We start from the raw sequence: 11,168 nt of genomic DNA, 5'->3' as shown, positions 1-11,168 counted from the left end.
CCTGGAACACACTGATCTTAGGAGGCTTCAGTTAACACCTGGGGACAGGCAAGTAGTACAACCTTGGTATGCTCAAGTACAAATATGACACGCATTTAGGTGCCTGTCGGAGAAAAAAATTGATTGGCATGTGCAAACTAATTTTTGTTTGTTGCAGAAATATAATGTGTGCATGTGACATTGTTATGATTGTTATCAACAATGGGTTTTATGATAACCGGCTATGCAAGTTTTTTGTCGTCACTCCTAATGTAAGATGAATTCAAAGGTATTATATCGTGCATCTTCTGTACGACACGCCCTTCCCAACTACCAACCTGAAAAAAACATAATGTGTTAGTCCATATAAGTATATAACCCCCATCTAATGATGCAGTGATTACTTCCTTACATGGACAAAGCTTTTCCGTAATGGAACTTCAGTTCAACAAGACATTTATCTGAGTTTAATTTATAATCAGAGAAGCATGCTTTGCCGATAGAGCCACCCTTTACTCTAGGTCATTTGGACGCAACACATGGAATAAACACCTATTGCACATAAACTAAAACTTTTGATTTCACCACTATTAGATCCCCATAACATGGCCCTTCTCTATAATCTTGAAGCGCTTCTTATTAGATTTTTTCAAACAAAATTAGAAGATTGAGTAATTTATATTGGAATTTCCAGTCAATTATGAATTAGCAATTCCTTAATGATTATGATACAATGTCGAACTTAGTTAAGCCTGTTCAATTTCTGAATATACTCTAGTAAGGTTACCTTCTCAAAGAGGTTCAAATTGTTGTGTGTTTCCTGAATTCACAAGCCTTATCTCCTCAGATGTCATAGAGCTTGAACTCCATACATTCATATTATGAGCTGCATTTTCACTGGAATTGGGGTAAGGAAGTAGGTCAAGTTACTAAAATTATTTGAAAAAAATAGAATTTCACGGAAAAAAGGAACACAAATAGATGTAGAAGTATCTTACAGTAGTCCGCTGAAGTTCTGCTTCGGTGGCATGGCCATATCATCTATGCTTCTCTCGAACATTTCCAGAACTTTGGTTATAGTAGGGCGATACACAGGTAATACTTGTATGCACCACAAGCCAATCAACGTCATTTTTCTTGCTATTTCCTCATTGTCACTTGTAACTTCACATGCCTCTAATCCATCGTCTTGAGCAAAGTGATCATAAATCCAATCTGGGAAATACTTTTCGCTTGATTTTTCAGCCACCGATTTCACATTTTTCCTGCCTCCAACCATCTCTAGCAACATCATCCATAACTATAAACATCTGACTTTGTTGAAACAAGTCCAAAGTTTCGTGAGTGAACTTCTGGAACAATGAATCCAATTGTTCCTCTAGCACCAACCATTGAAAGCTTGCTCTCCTTGGTACGACACAGCTGAGCAAGACCGTAATCGGCAATCTTTCGGCCAAAATTTTTGTCTAGAAGGATATTTTGAGGCTTAATGTCAAAATGGACAATCCGTGTATTACAACTGTGGTGCAAATATTCCAGTCCACGGGCTATCCCAATCGCTATCGCATAGAGCCTCTCCCATCCTAAAATTTCTTTTGGGTTCTCTGAGTAAATGTACCTTTCCAGGGAACCATTGCACATGTACTCATATATAAGAGCTCGTTTTGATCCCTCCAAGCAAAAGCCAAACAGGCTAACAACATTCACATGGGAGGTCCTGCCAATGCTCATAACCTCATTCACAAACTCCTCTCCGTTTCCTTTGCAGTCTTGCAAGAATTTCACAGCAACCAGACGACCATCATGTAGCTTTCCTTCGAAAACTACACCATAACCACCTTGACCAAGCCGCTTATGACGAGAAGACGTCATCTTCATTACCTCTGAGTAGGTGTATCTTTTTGGAGCAAGTGATCCATACAATACAATCATTGCCTCGTAATGCCTTTCAGTGCTACTGCTCTTCTTTTTCCAGAGGATTAGCCAGTTTCTTTTGCCCGTCATATACCATATCAACACATAAATACATGGGAAGAGCAGTGCTGCAGCTGCTGATGTCAAAGCTGTGATTGAAGGAGAAGTTATTTTCTTTGTACCAAGAGTTATAATATAGACATTTAGCTACCTAAGAACTTCAATAGTTTTAAATTGAAGTTAATTGTGCAACGTTTTTGGGGTTAGTGTTTCACATGACCACATGCATTCCATTTTCACCACAAAACCACATGTATTGTTCTAATCTTTTCCAGGCCACCCAAACTATATATCATATCATTGAGTTTTGACAGGAAGATACATTACCGGACCTAGAAGAGGACCTTCTCATTGCACGATCAGGGTTGCAAAGGGTTCTAGGAGCAGGTTGAAGGGGTACATGCCGGCAAAAGTAGTAATAACAATATAAAGATCGTAGTTTATTGCACGCAGTTGACTTGTATTATGCACAAATTGGGAGTACTTGTTGCAACTTTATTATAGAGTCAAACTAAAAAATGTATCTTAGAAATCACTGTTGAGGAACTACTAGCATTTAAATGATAACACGTGAAAAGATGGTGTAAATGTTAGCATACCTAGCATACATATTAGTAGTATCTTTGTGCCAGCCCTCTTGCTACCTGGAATATCACATAATATTTAGTTTAGAAACCATTAACACCCAGTAGTATTATATCATTTTTTCTTAAAAATAATTTAACTGGAACATAATAGGTTTATTTATTTTGCCATCGAAATACATCAAAAAATGTACATTGCAATACTGTAAAGAGCATGGACTGCATATCTGACTTTGTTTAAATAATAGTTCGATAGGGTAATGCAAGTTATATTCCTATATAATGGTGGAAAAACTACCCTCTGCTTGTGTTTACTGGGCTGTATATGCAATTCATTATCAAGAACACTCCTATTAAATACTGATAATACGGCCATGGCTGAGCGCAGTTGTAGAAGAAGAATCTTTCCAGGTTCATGGGGCTAATGGCGAACTGCACGATGCTGTCCGACAACTCAACATTGGTTTACGGGAATGTAAATTTGGAGCCTTACCGGCACATGTCGACCTGGGGCAGAGGCACACGAACTCCGCAGTCGCTTCACTGTACCGGCACTGGCCACCGCTAGCGACGCAGGCGGGGCAGTGGATTGGATACCGCTAGCGACGGTACTCGGTCCGCAGTCTCAATGGCAGCCAACTAGGCAGGTACGTAGACTGCGGACCGAGTACCGGCAGGTACGTCTACGTGCAGTTTTCGGTGGAGATTGCCGGTGGTCTGTCCCTGCTGAAGCTCCCGGCGAGGTAGGCGTAGATGGGTTTATGGCAGCTGGCGGTGGCGTTCACGTACTGGCGCCCGCTATGCAGTTGTAGAGGAAGCACAAGGCCATATTGTTGGGGCTGACTGAGAATGGGGCGAGAGCTATGCCTGTGTGAAAAAAGCCCACTAATAGCGGCCGATGGGCATTGGCTCTACCGCTCTAGGCTAGCTGGCTAGCTTTCTCGTAACTGTACATCCATAATTAGCGTATACATGGGATTAGTCGCCGCTGCCGTTCCAGTTTTCGACGCCCTCGCCTCGTTCGCCTCTCGCCCTACTCGCCCATCGCCCTGCTCTGCTCGGCTGCTCCTGTCCAGGACCCAGGCCTGCTTCTCCTCATCTCCTGGCTCGGTGGCTCCTGCTCTTGATTCTCGATCAGGGACCAGCCGATCTGATTCACATATTCAGGTAAATGGCTGCTGCACTTGTCAATTCTTCCTGCAGTCCCGTTTCAATCGACGAACTAGCAAGTCAATTCTCATCCTGTTATCATGTATCTGTGTCGAATTGGTGCTCCAGATTTTTTTTGCTTTGGTAATTTGGTTGTGTAATTTGTGATTCTATGGTCTTTGATTCTATGAAGAGTTCCCTGTTCCCATCTTCCACATGTCCACAATTATCATGATAGTGTTGTACTGTGTGCGCCGGCTAGTTCTTATTTTTGTGATGCAAATTATCCATTATCTTGTATTAGTTCCTATCTGCGATTATGTCGAACTTATACAGTATGTTAATTCTCCATGACTCCAATCCAATCTGCAGGCAGCAGCTATGAAGAGAAAAGCAGGGCCAAACACCATTGAGATTAATGCTTTTTTTAAACTGGTTGCTTCAAGTTCTCAACCTACTGAAAGATTAATCGCTGCTCCAGCAAGGTTAGCACATCAGACTCTATGAATCTCTCCCTATTCTCATCTTCTCCTGGTGTTACATTATAAATCAGATTTTACTTGTTTTGTTGTGTGATCCGAGATGTCCCAGTTCTCATCTTCTCTCGGTATTGAAATTATACATCAGATCTTACTTGTTTTGTAGTGTGATTTGAGATGCTACAAAGAGTTTATATCTTCTACATGTCCTATAAATTATTGTGATCCAAATTATGTTATACGATTCCTTATCTATCTGTGATGCCAAAATTTTCTACGTCGAACTTATACAATATAGTTAATTTTGTGATTGCCAATTTGCCATTTACGATTCAGCAGTTATGAAGAGAAAAAACGCCGCCAAACATCATTAAGATTAATTCGTTTTTAAGCTGCTTGCTTTCGAGCTACCTACTAACCTTGTTTTATTTGATTTTTTTTGCCGGATTTTTTTCTTAAGTTGGCTTGGCCCCCCCTATACTCAAATCCTGGCTCCGCCCCTGGGAGGCAACGAAGGTCCTGGCGTCGTAGTAGATGCTTAGGACGTGGATGGCAGAGCCGCTCATGGAAGCTGACGTGGGCCCTGTTTGCATACTCTAACTCAGTTAGAGGTTAGAGTTACATTCTAAGCCTGAACTAACCCTGAACTAACACTAACCAAAGAGGTGCTTGGATGGCAGGGTTAGATGGAGCACGGATACAGCAAGGCGCCTTCACGGGTGGTGCGAGAGGGAGGGAGGGAGAGGACGAGAAGCTTCGAGGAAGTGGGGAAGGATATGCTGCAAGAAGAGCGAGAGAAAAAATGTGTTTTTTAATGGCCCCGAGAAGAACTAACCCGAATAAGCACCTCTTGGGTGGGTTAGATTTTTTGGATGAGTTAGGGCATCTCCAGCCGCGCCCCAGGAAGGCCTCCCCGGGCGTTTTTTTCGCGCCGGCGGAAAAAACGGCCCAGTCGTGCCCCCAGGAGCCCGATTTTCGCCGGCTTGGGCCGAAAACAGCGCCGGCGGACCCAGCCCGAACCCGGCGCGTTGGGGGGGGGCGCCCGGGGGCGCCGGACGAACTGTTTTGGCGCGAAAAAGCCGCGGGCCCGCCGCGTTAGCGACACGGCTCTCTTCTCGGCCCTTCGTCGTCCTCATCGCCTCGTTTCCCGCGGCGAATCAATGCCAAAACTGCTGCGCGCTGCCGCGCCGGTCAGCCTGCACCATTGATGCCTCACGGGCGGCGCAGTGAAGACCGGACGACGCGCGTCCCTTGCCCTCCCTCGCCCGCCACGCGTACACACGGTGCCACGCGCGCCTCGGCCTATATATGACGCGCCCCGGCGCACTCGACGACTCACACTCTCCCGCCGTCGTTGTTCCTCCTTCTCCTCTCCTCGTCCTCGTTCAGCGGCTCGCCCTGCCTCCGCCCCGTCAAGCCGGAGACCCAGGGCACGCCGGTCAGCGCGCGCACCCGCAGCTCCGGCGTCCGCATCGGCGCCAACGCCTCTCCACCCACCGGCCGCTTCGTCCCCGTCGAGCCCAAGCCGGAGCCCGGCTTCCCCGCGGAGTACGAGGAGATAGCCCGGCACGGCTTCTCCGACGAGGACGCCATGCGGTGGGCGCGGGACGACTACCTCCGCGATGAGATCCCTGGAGGAGATCGCCGCCCGCAAGCGTGGGCGCGAGGACGAGCACGGCGTCGTGGTCCTCCACAGCGACGACGACGACGCCCCCGGACCGTCCAACCCGCCGCGCCAACCGGGGGAGGGATGCAGCAGGGACGGCGGAGGCGTAGGCGGGGGCGGCGACGACGATGACGACGACGGCGGTGACTACACACGGTTCTACTGCCTCCTCGGCATGTAGAACCGCGTGGGTGGGCGGCGAGGCGGGCGGCGAGGGAGACGGCGGGGGTAGCCCGCGGTAGTTTTTTTTTCTTTTTTTGTAAAATATGTTTAAGTTTGAACGAACTCGCCGATGTTTGCGTTAAATTTGAGTCGTTTTTGCGCCATATTTGACTTTTCTGACTAACCGTGGGCGCCGCGGCTGGGGGACATCACACCCCCAGTGCGCCGTTTAGTGCCGGTGCGCCCCCAGGGGGCGATTTTTTGCCCCTCCTGGGAGGCCAACGGCTGGAGATGCCCTTAGATGCATCTAACCCAAACTAACCCTCCTGTTTGGATACTTTTGGGTTAGTTGAGTCCAAACTAACCCAAACTAACTCTAACTCATGGATCCAAACAGGACCGTGGGGTTGGCGAGAGCACCAGAGCTCGAAAGCTGGATGGCCCCAGGAGGGCTCCAGTCGGTGACAACTGAGCAAGCCGGGCCATAACGGGTACTTGATGGTGAATGTCCGGCACGCCACCGGCTCACAATTTCGGCGGCATCCAGCACATGGTTAAGGAGGAGGGATAACAAGACCGAGATGACAGCAGTGAGGTTGGATCAATGAAAAATAGCACGCTGTAGCGTCGCTATAGCATATGTGGAAGGGCCACGTTACATTTTAGCTAGTTTTCTCGCTACTGGATGGGCCACGTTACGTTTTAGCTAGTTTTCTCGCTACGGCGCTATTGCCGTTATAGCGCGCTATTTTGACACTAAATGAAGTCATGTTGTAGCGTTTTAGTGTGTACCACACAGCAGCCCATCTGGCATCGCCAATCGCATCGACTGAACTTGAACTCACTCTCATTCTCTCTTAGACGCAAACGCAATGCATACAGCCTAACATATCCAACTTGTTACCAATTTCCTACCAGCTCGTGACCGAGGGCGGCGACGACGGCGACGTTTGTGACTCGTGACCGAGGGCAGCGGTGGCAGTTCATGAGCGGCAGCAGCTTCTCTCCATCGATCCCCCCCCAACACGCCATCGGCGTCGGCAAGTCAGCCACGAATGCTTCTCTGTTTTATTAGGAGTGTTCCGTTTCATTGCAAATTAGGAGTGTACATGCCCTGAACCTAGCTCTGGTACGCTTCTAAGTTTTATTTGGATTGTTCCCTTTCCTTGCAAATTACGAAAGCCTTAAATTGTGTTAGCCAGCGAGTTTGACTGGTTGGGTCAACGTTTTTAGTTTTCCATACACAAGATTGAATACAAGGAAAAGATAGCACTTGACTTTGAAATTTCCACAGGCCATAGGCTCGCAACCGGCCACGGCATGCATGCAGCTCATCTAGCTTTTAGCTTCCTGGTCAATGCATGCAGGATGTGTACTACTTATGGTTGGCTTTGTTTGACCGAAAATCCTATGCCTACGTAAGTTTACTTATTGTTACATTAACATAACCTTCCAAACTAATCCACTCATCCCCTGATTTTTAGATGGGTGGGCCCGTTCCTCTCCTAAGCCCAAACATAATCCTCAATGTTTGCCTTTATGTAAACAGATTTGCTATTTCACATCTAGATGTGAAATAGCTATCTCACATCTAAATCTAGAACTGTTGGATACAAATAATCACAATTAGTCGTTTTAGCGCTCTGTTGGTTTATTTCGCTATGTACGCACGCACGCCTGTGTTTGTCCGTGTGTTTGTTCAGGCCCATGTGTTCCGCCGGCCTCATGTGTGTAGGCGTGTGTTTGTTCAGCCCATGTGTTCGGTCGTTCTTTTTTCGAGAAATGGTTCTAGTCTATTATGGTGCAAAGGGCCGTCCAGTTGTGACGTGAGCTTACGATCAGCTTGCAGTTTTCCAATCCTGTCGCTCTGATTTGTTTTGTTTTTTCTCATTTTTTTTCATTTTTTCATTTTTTCTGTTTCCTTTTCCTTTTCTGTTTATATTGTATTAGTTCTCTTTTATTTTATATTTTTAAATTTTTAATTCAAGAACACTTTTAAAATTCATGAAAATTATTTAAATATTTAATTCAAGAACACTTTTAAAATTCATGAAAATTATTTAAATTTTGGACTATTTCTAAAATTTACATGCATTTTCTAATTTATGAACATTTTCAAATACAAGTATAGCTATATCACATCTAAATTTACCAGTACATATATATTTTTGCTACAAAATTAGTGTTTGACTTGAGCGGGGCGAGTACACCAGGTTTTTGAGCCGTCTTTGCTTGTCCATTACAGGCGGATTATGTTTTTATCATTGTTGGCCATGCAGATGCCGCTTTGATTTGTTTTGTTTTTGTCTCATTTTCTTCCGTGGGATATAAGATTCGTACTCCAAAAGCACTCGCTACTGTGCACGCGAAGAAGTTTTTTTGGCGTTTGGTTTTGTCGATGTTTGTCTCGTGTGGACCGCATGTTCTTCTTATATGTGCTCTAGCTATGAATTTCCATCTGGGAAGCGGTTTTTTATGGTTTTTAGGTGTTTTTTTGTGTTTTCATTTTTTCGTTTGGGTTGTTTCTTTCTTTTTGATTTCTGTCATGGAATGTATCATTCAGTTTTTTTGTTGTTTGATGCCAGTTTGCAAGTTGACCCTCGACTTGCAATTGATTTTATTTGTTTGATGCCACTTGCAAGTCGACCCTCGACGTGTCACTGGGGTCTTTTATTTGATGCCACTTGCAAGTTGACCCCCAACTTGCAACCGTGTCTTTTTTGTTTGATGCCACTTGCAAGTCGACCCTCGAAGTGCAATTGGGGTCTTTTGTTTGATGGCACTTACAAGTCGACCCATGACTTTTGCAACTAGGTCTTCTTGTTTGTTGACACTTACAAGTCGACCCTCGACTTGCAACCGGGTCATTTTGTTTCATGCCACTTGCATGTTGACCCTCGACTTGCAGTTGGGTCTTTCTGTTTGATGCCACTTGCAAGTTGACCCTTGACATGCAACTGGGGTCTTTTGTTTGATGCCACTTTTGCCAAGTCGACCCTCGACTTGCAACCGGGTCTTTTCGTTTGATGCCACTTGCAAGTCGCCCCTCGACGTGCAACTCGGTCATTTTGTTTGATGCCACTTGCAAGTTGACCCTTGACTTACAACTGGGACTTCTGTTTTCGTGCCACTTGCAAGTGGACCCTCCACTTGCAACTGGGGTCTTTTGTTTCATGCCACTTACAAGTCGCCCCTCGGCTTGCAACTGGGTCTTTTTGTTTTTGATGCCACTTGCAACTGGGTCTTCTTGTTTGATGCCAGTTGCAAGTCGACCGTCGACTTGCAACTGGGTCTTTTTTTTATGACACTTACAAATGTACCCTCAACTTGCAACCGGATCTTCTTCCTTTTTATGCCACTTGCAAGGGGACCCTCGGCTTGCAACTACGTCTTTTTTTTATTCCACTTGCAAGTGCACCCGTGACTTGCAACCGCCACTCGCAAGGGGACCCTCGGCTTGCAACCGTGTCTTTCTTTTTTTATTCCACTTGCAAGTGGACCCTCGACTTGCAACTGTGTCATCTATTTTTTCATGCCACTTGCAAGCGGACACTCGACTTGCAACTAGGGTCTTCTATTTTTTTCATGCCACTTGCAAGCGGACACGCGACTTGCAACTAGGCTTGAGGAAGGTCATGTGATAGGTTAGGGGGTGAACAGGTGGGGAATTGGTGTGTGTGGATGATTTCATTTGGGCCGCAACCAGAAACATGGCTCTCTCCGTGATTTTGGACAAGTACAAACCAAAAGGATGCACACTGAATTTTTGTCTGAATGTATTTTTTTCAGACTGAGCTCATTATATGTTTGGTTTTGCTGAAGCTGTTTTTTTGTTGAAAATAGTGCTTGAATACAAGTACAGTACAGGTCGATTCACTCTGTTCAACAAGATGTAAATAGCTTGTTAAAATGTTTTAAATTGCCACTTCTATAATTACATTTTCTTGTCAGAGTATGACCTGTGTTGTTTGATCCTATGTACATCATGTTCATTTTTGTTGAATCATGAGGACATGCTCTACATGATGTTCCTATCGATAAATAGGTTTTCAGCGATATTTTTTTTCGGTCGGGGTAATGATTTTTTTAGTGTACAGATTTTGGTACCTGTGTGATGCAAAATATTTTTCTGTGAGACCTTTTGTGGTGGTAAGCTGAGACTGATTTTTCGCGATATCCAGTGTATAGTTTGATGCAATTCGTAGTTGAGGCTCTGAGAGTTCAGTTTTCTTTTTTGTCGTTTTTGAGATGACAGTTTTAAACAAATGTAGAATGCGAAGTATATATAATTTTTTTTTGATAGCCCTTTTTGTTGATTTCACTTTTTTTTATGCAAGTCCAATATGTTAGTTTCAGGTTTGATTGGGATTCAACCACATTTTATTCAAACTGAATTTTTAGACAAACCTGCTGGTTGTTTCTACCCTGTTATGGTTTTTAGATGGTTTCAGATGGAGCGTTCGGCCACATGATTTTATTATCTTTTTTTGTTGTTGTCTCCTTTAACAACAGTTTGTAAGCAAAGATACAAATTCTAAGAACCCTTTGGAATTGAACAAGAATAATCACCAACACGACTCAGGGAATGACAGCTTCAATGAATACGGGAGCAAACATTTGGGGGCAATTGTTCAGAAGCTGAGCAATCTAAAGCTGATTTGACAGAAGTAGAAGCATCAGACGGCATGCTGTTTGATGCTCTGAGAACAATGCTAATCATGTTTTTGAACTACAACAACTTTTTTTCTGTTGTGCTTTTCTACACTTTTTCTATTAGTTTTTTGGCAACAGGGCCTAGACATGTGAACACATCTTCCTATTTTTTTTGTCAAACAAACAACAGCCCATGAAAAGCCCAACAACAAGGTCCAGTGGGGGCGGGGGTAGCCGGGCTGGGTGGTCTGGGCCTCGACAAACAAACAGAACGACAAACAAACAAGTGTGTCCACGTGCGACTGGGAGTAACGAGGGTTTTGGTTCTTGTTTGTCAACGAGGGAGGGCCACGTTAGAGGACAATGTTACGTTAGATGTGAAATATTATCTTACATCTAGATGTGATATAGACGGACCCTTATGTAAAACTTATAGCAATCGTACGTGAGTCTAGCATTGCTCTCGTTTGACTAGTAATTTTCCACTTTATCTCGGTGCTGCCTCAGACTTTTCAGGGTTGA

At 44.8% G+C, this 11,168-nt stretch overlaps 1 pseudogene; it reads right to left on the bottom strand.

Moving 5' to 3' along the window:
* Positions 1-770: 770 nt before the first annotated feature.
* On the bottom strand, positions 771-2,913 carry LOC119279203 (annotated as a pseudogene).
* Between the last annotated feature and the right edge of the window lie 8,255 nt (positions 2,914-11,168).

Source organism: Triticum dicoccoides, chromosome 3B (genome assembly GCF_002162155.2).
Source record: "Triticum dicoccoides isolate Atlit2015 ecotype Zavitan chromosome 3B, WEW_v2.0, whole genome shotgun sequence".
Taxonomy (NCBI): Eukaryota; Viridiplantae; Streptophyta; class Magnoliopsida; order Poales; family Poaceae; genus Triticum; species Triticum dicoccoides.
Note: the sequence above shows the minus strand (reverse complement) of the source record. Positions and strands in the feature narration are given on the sequence as shown.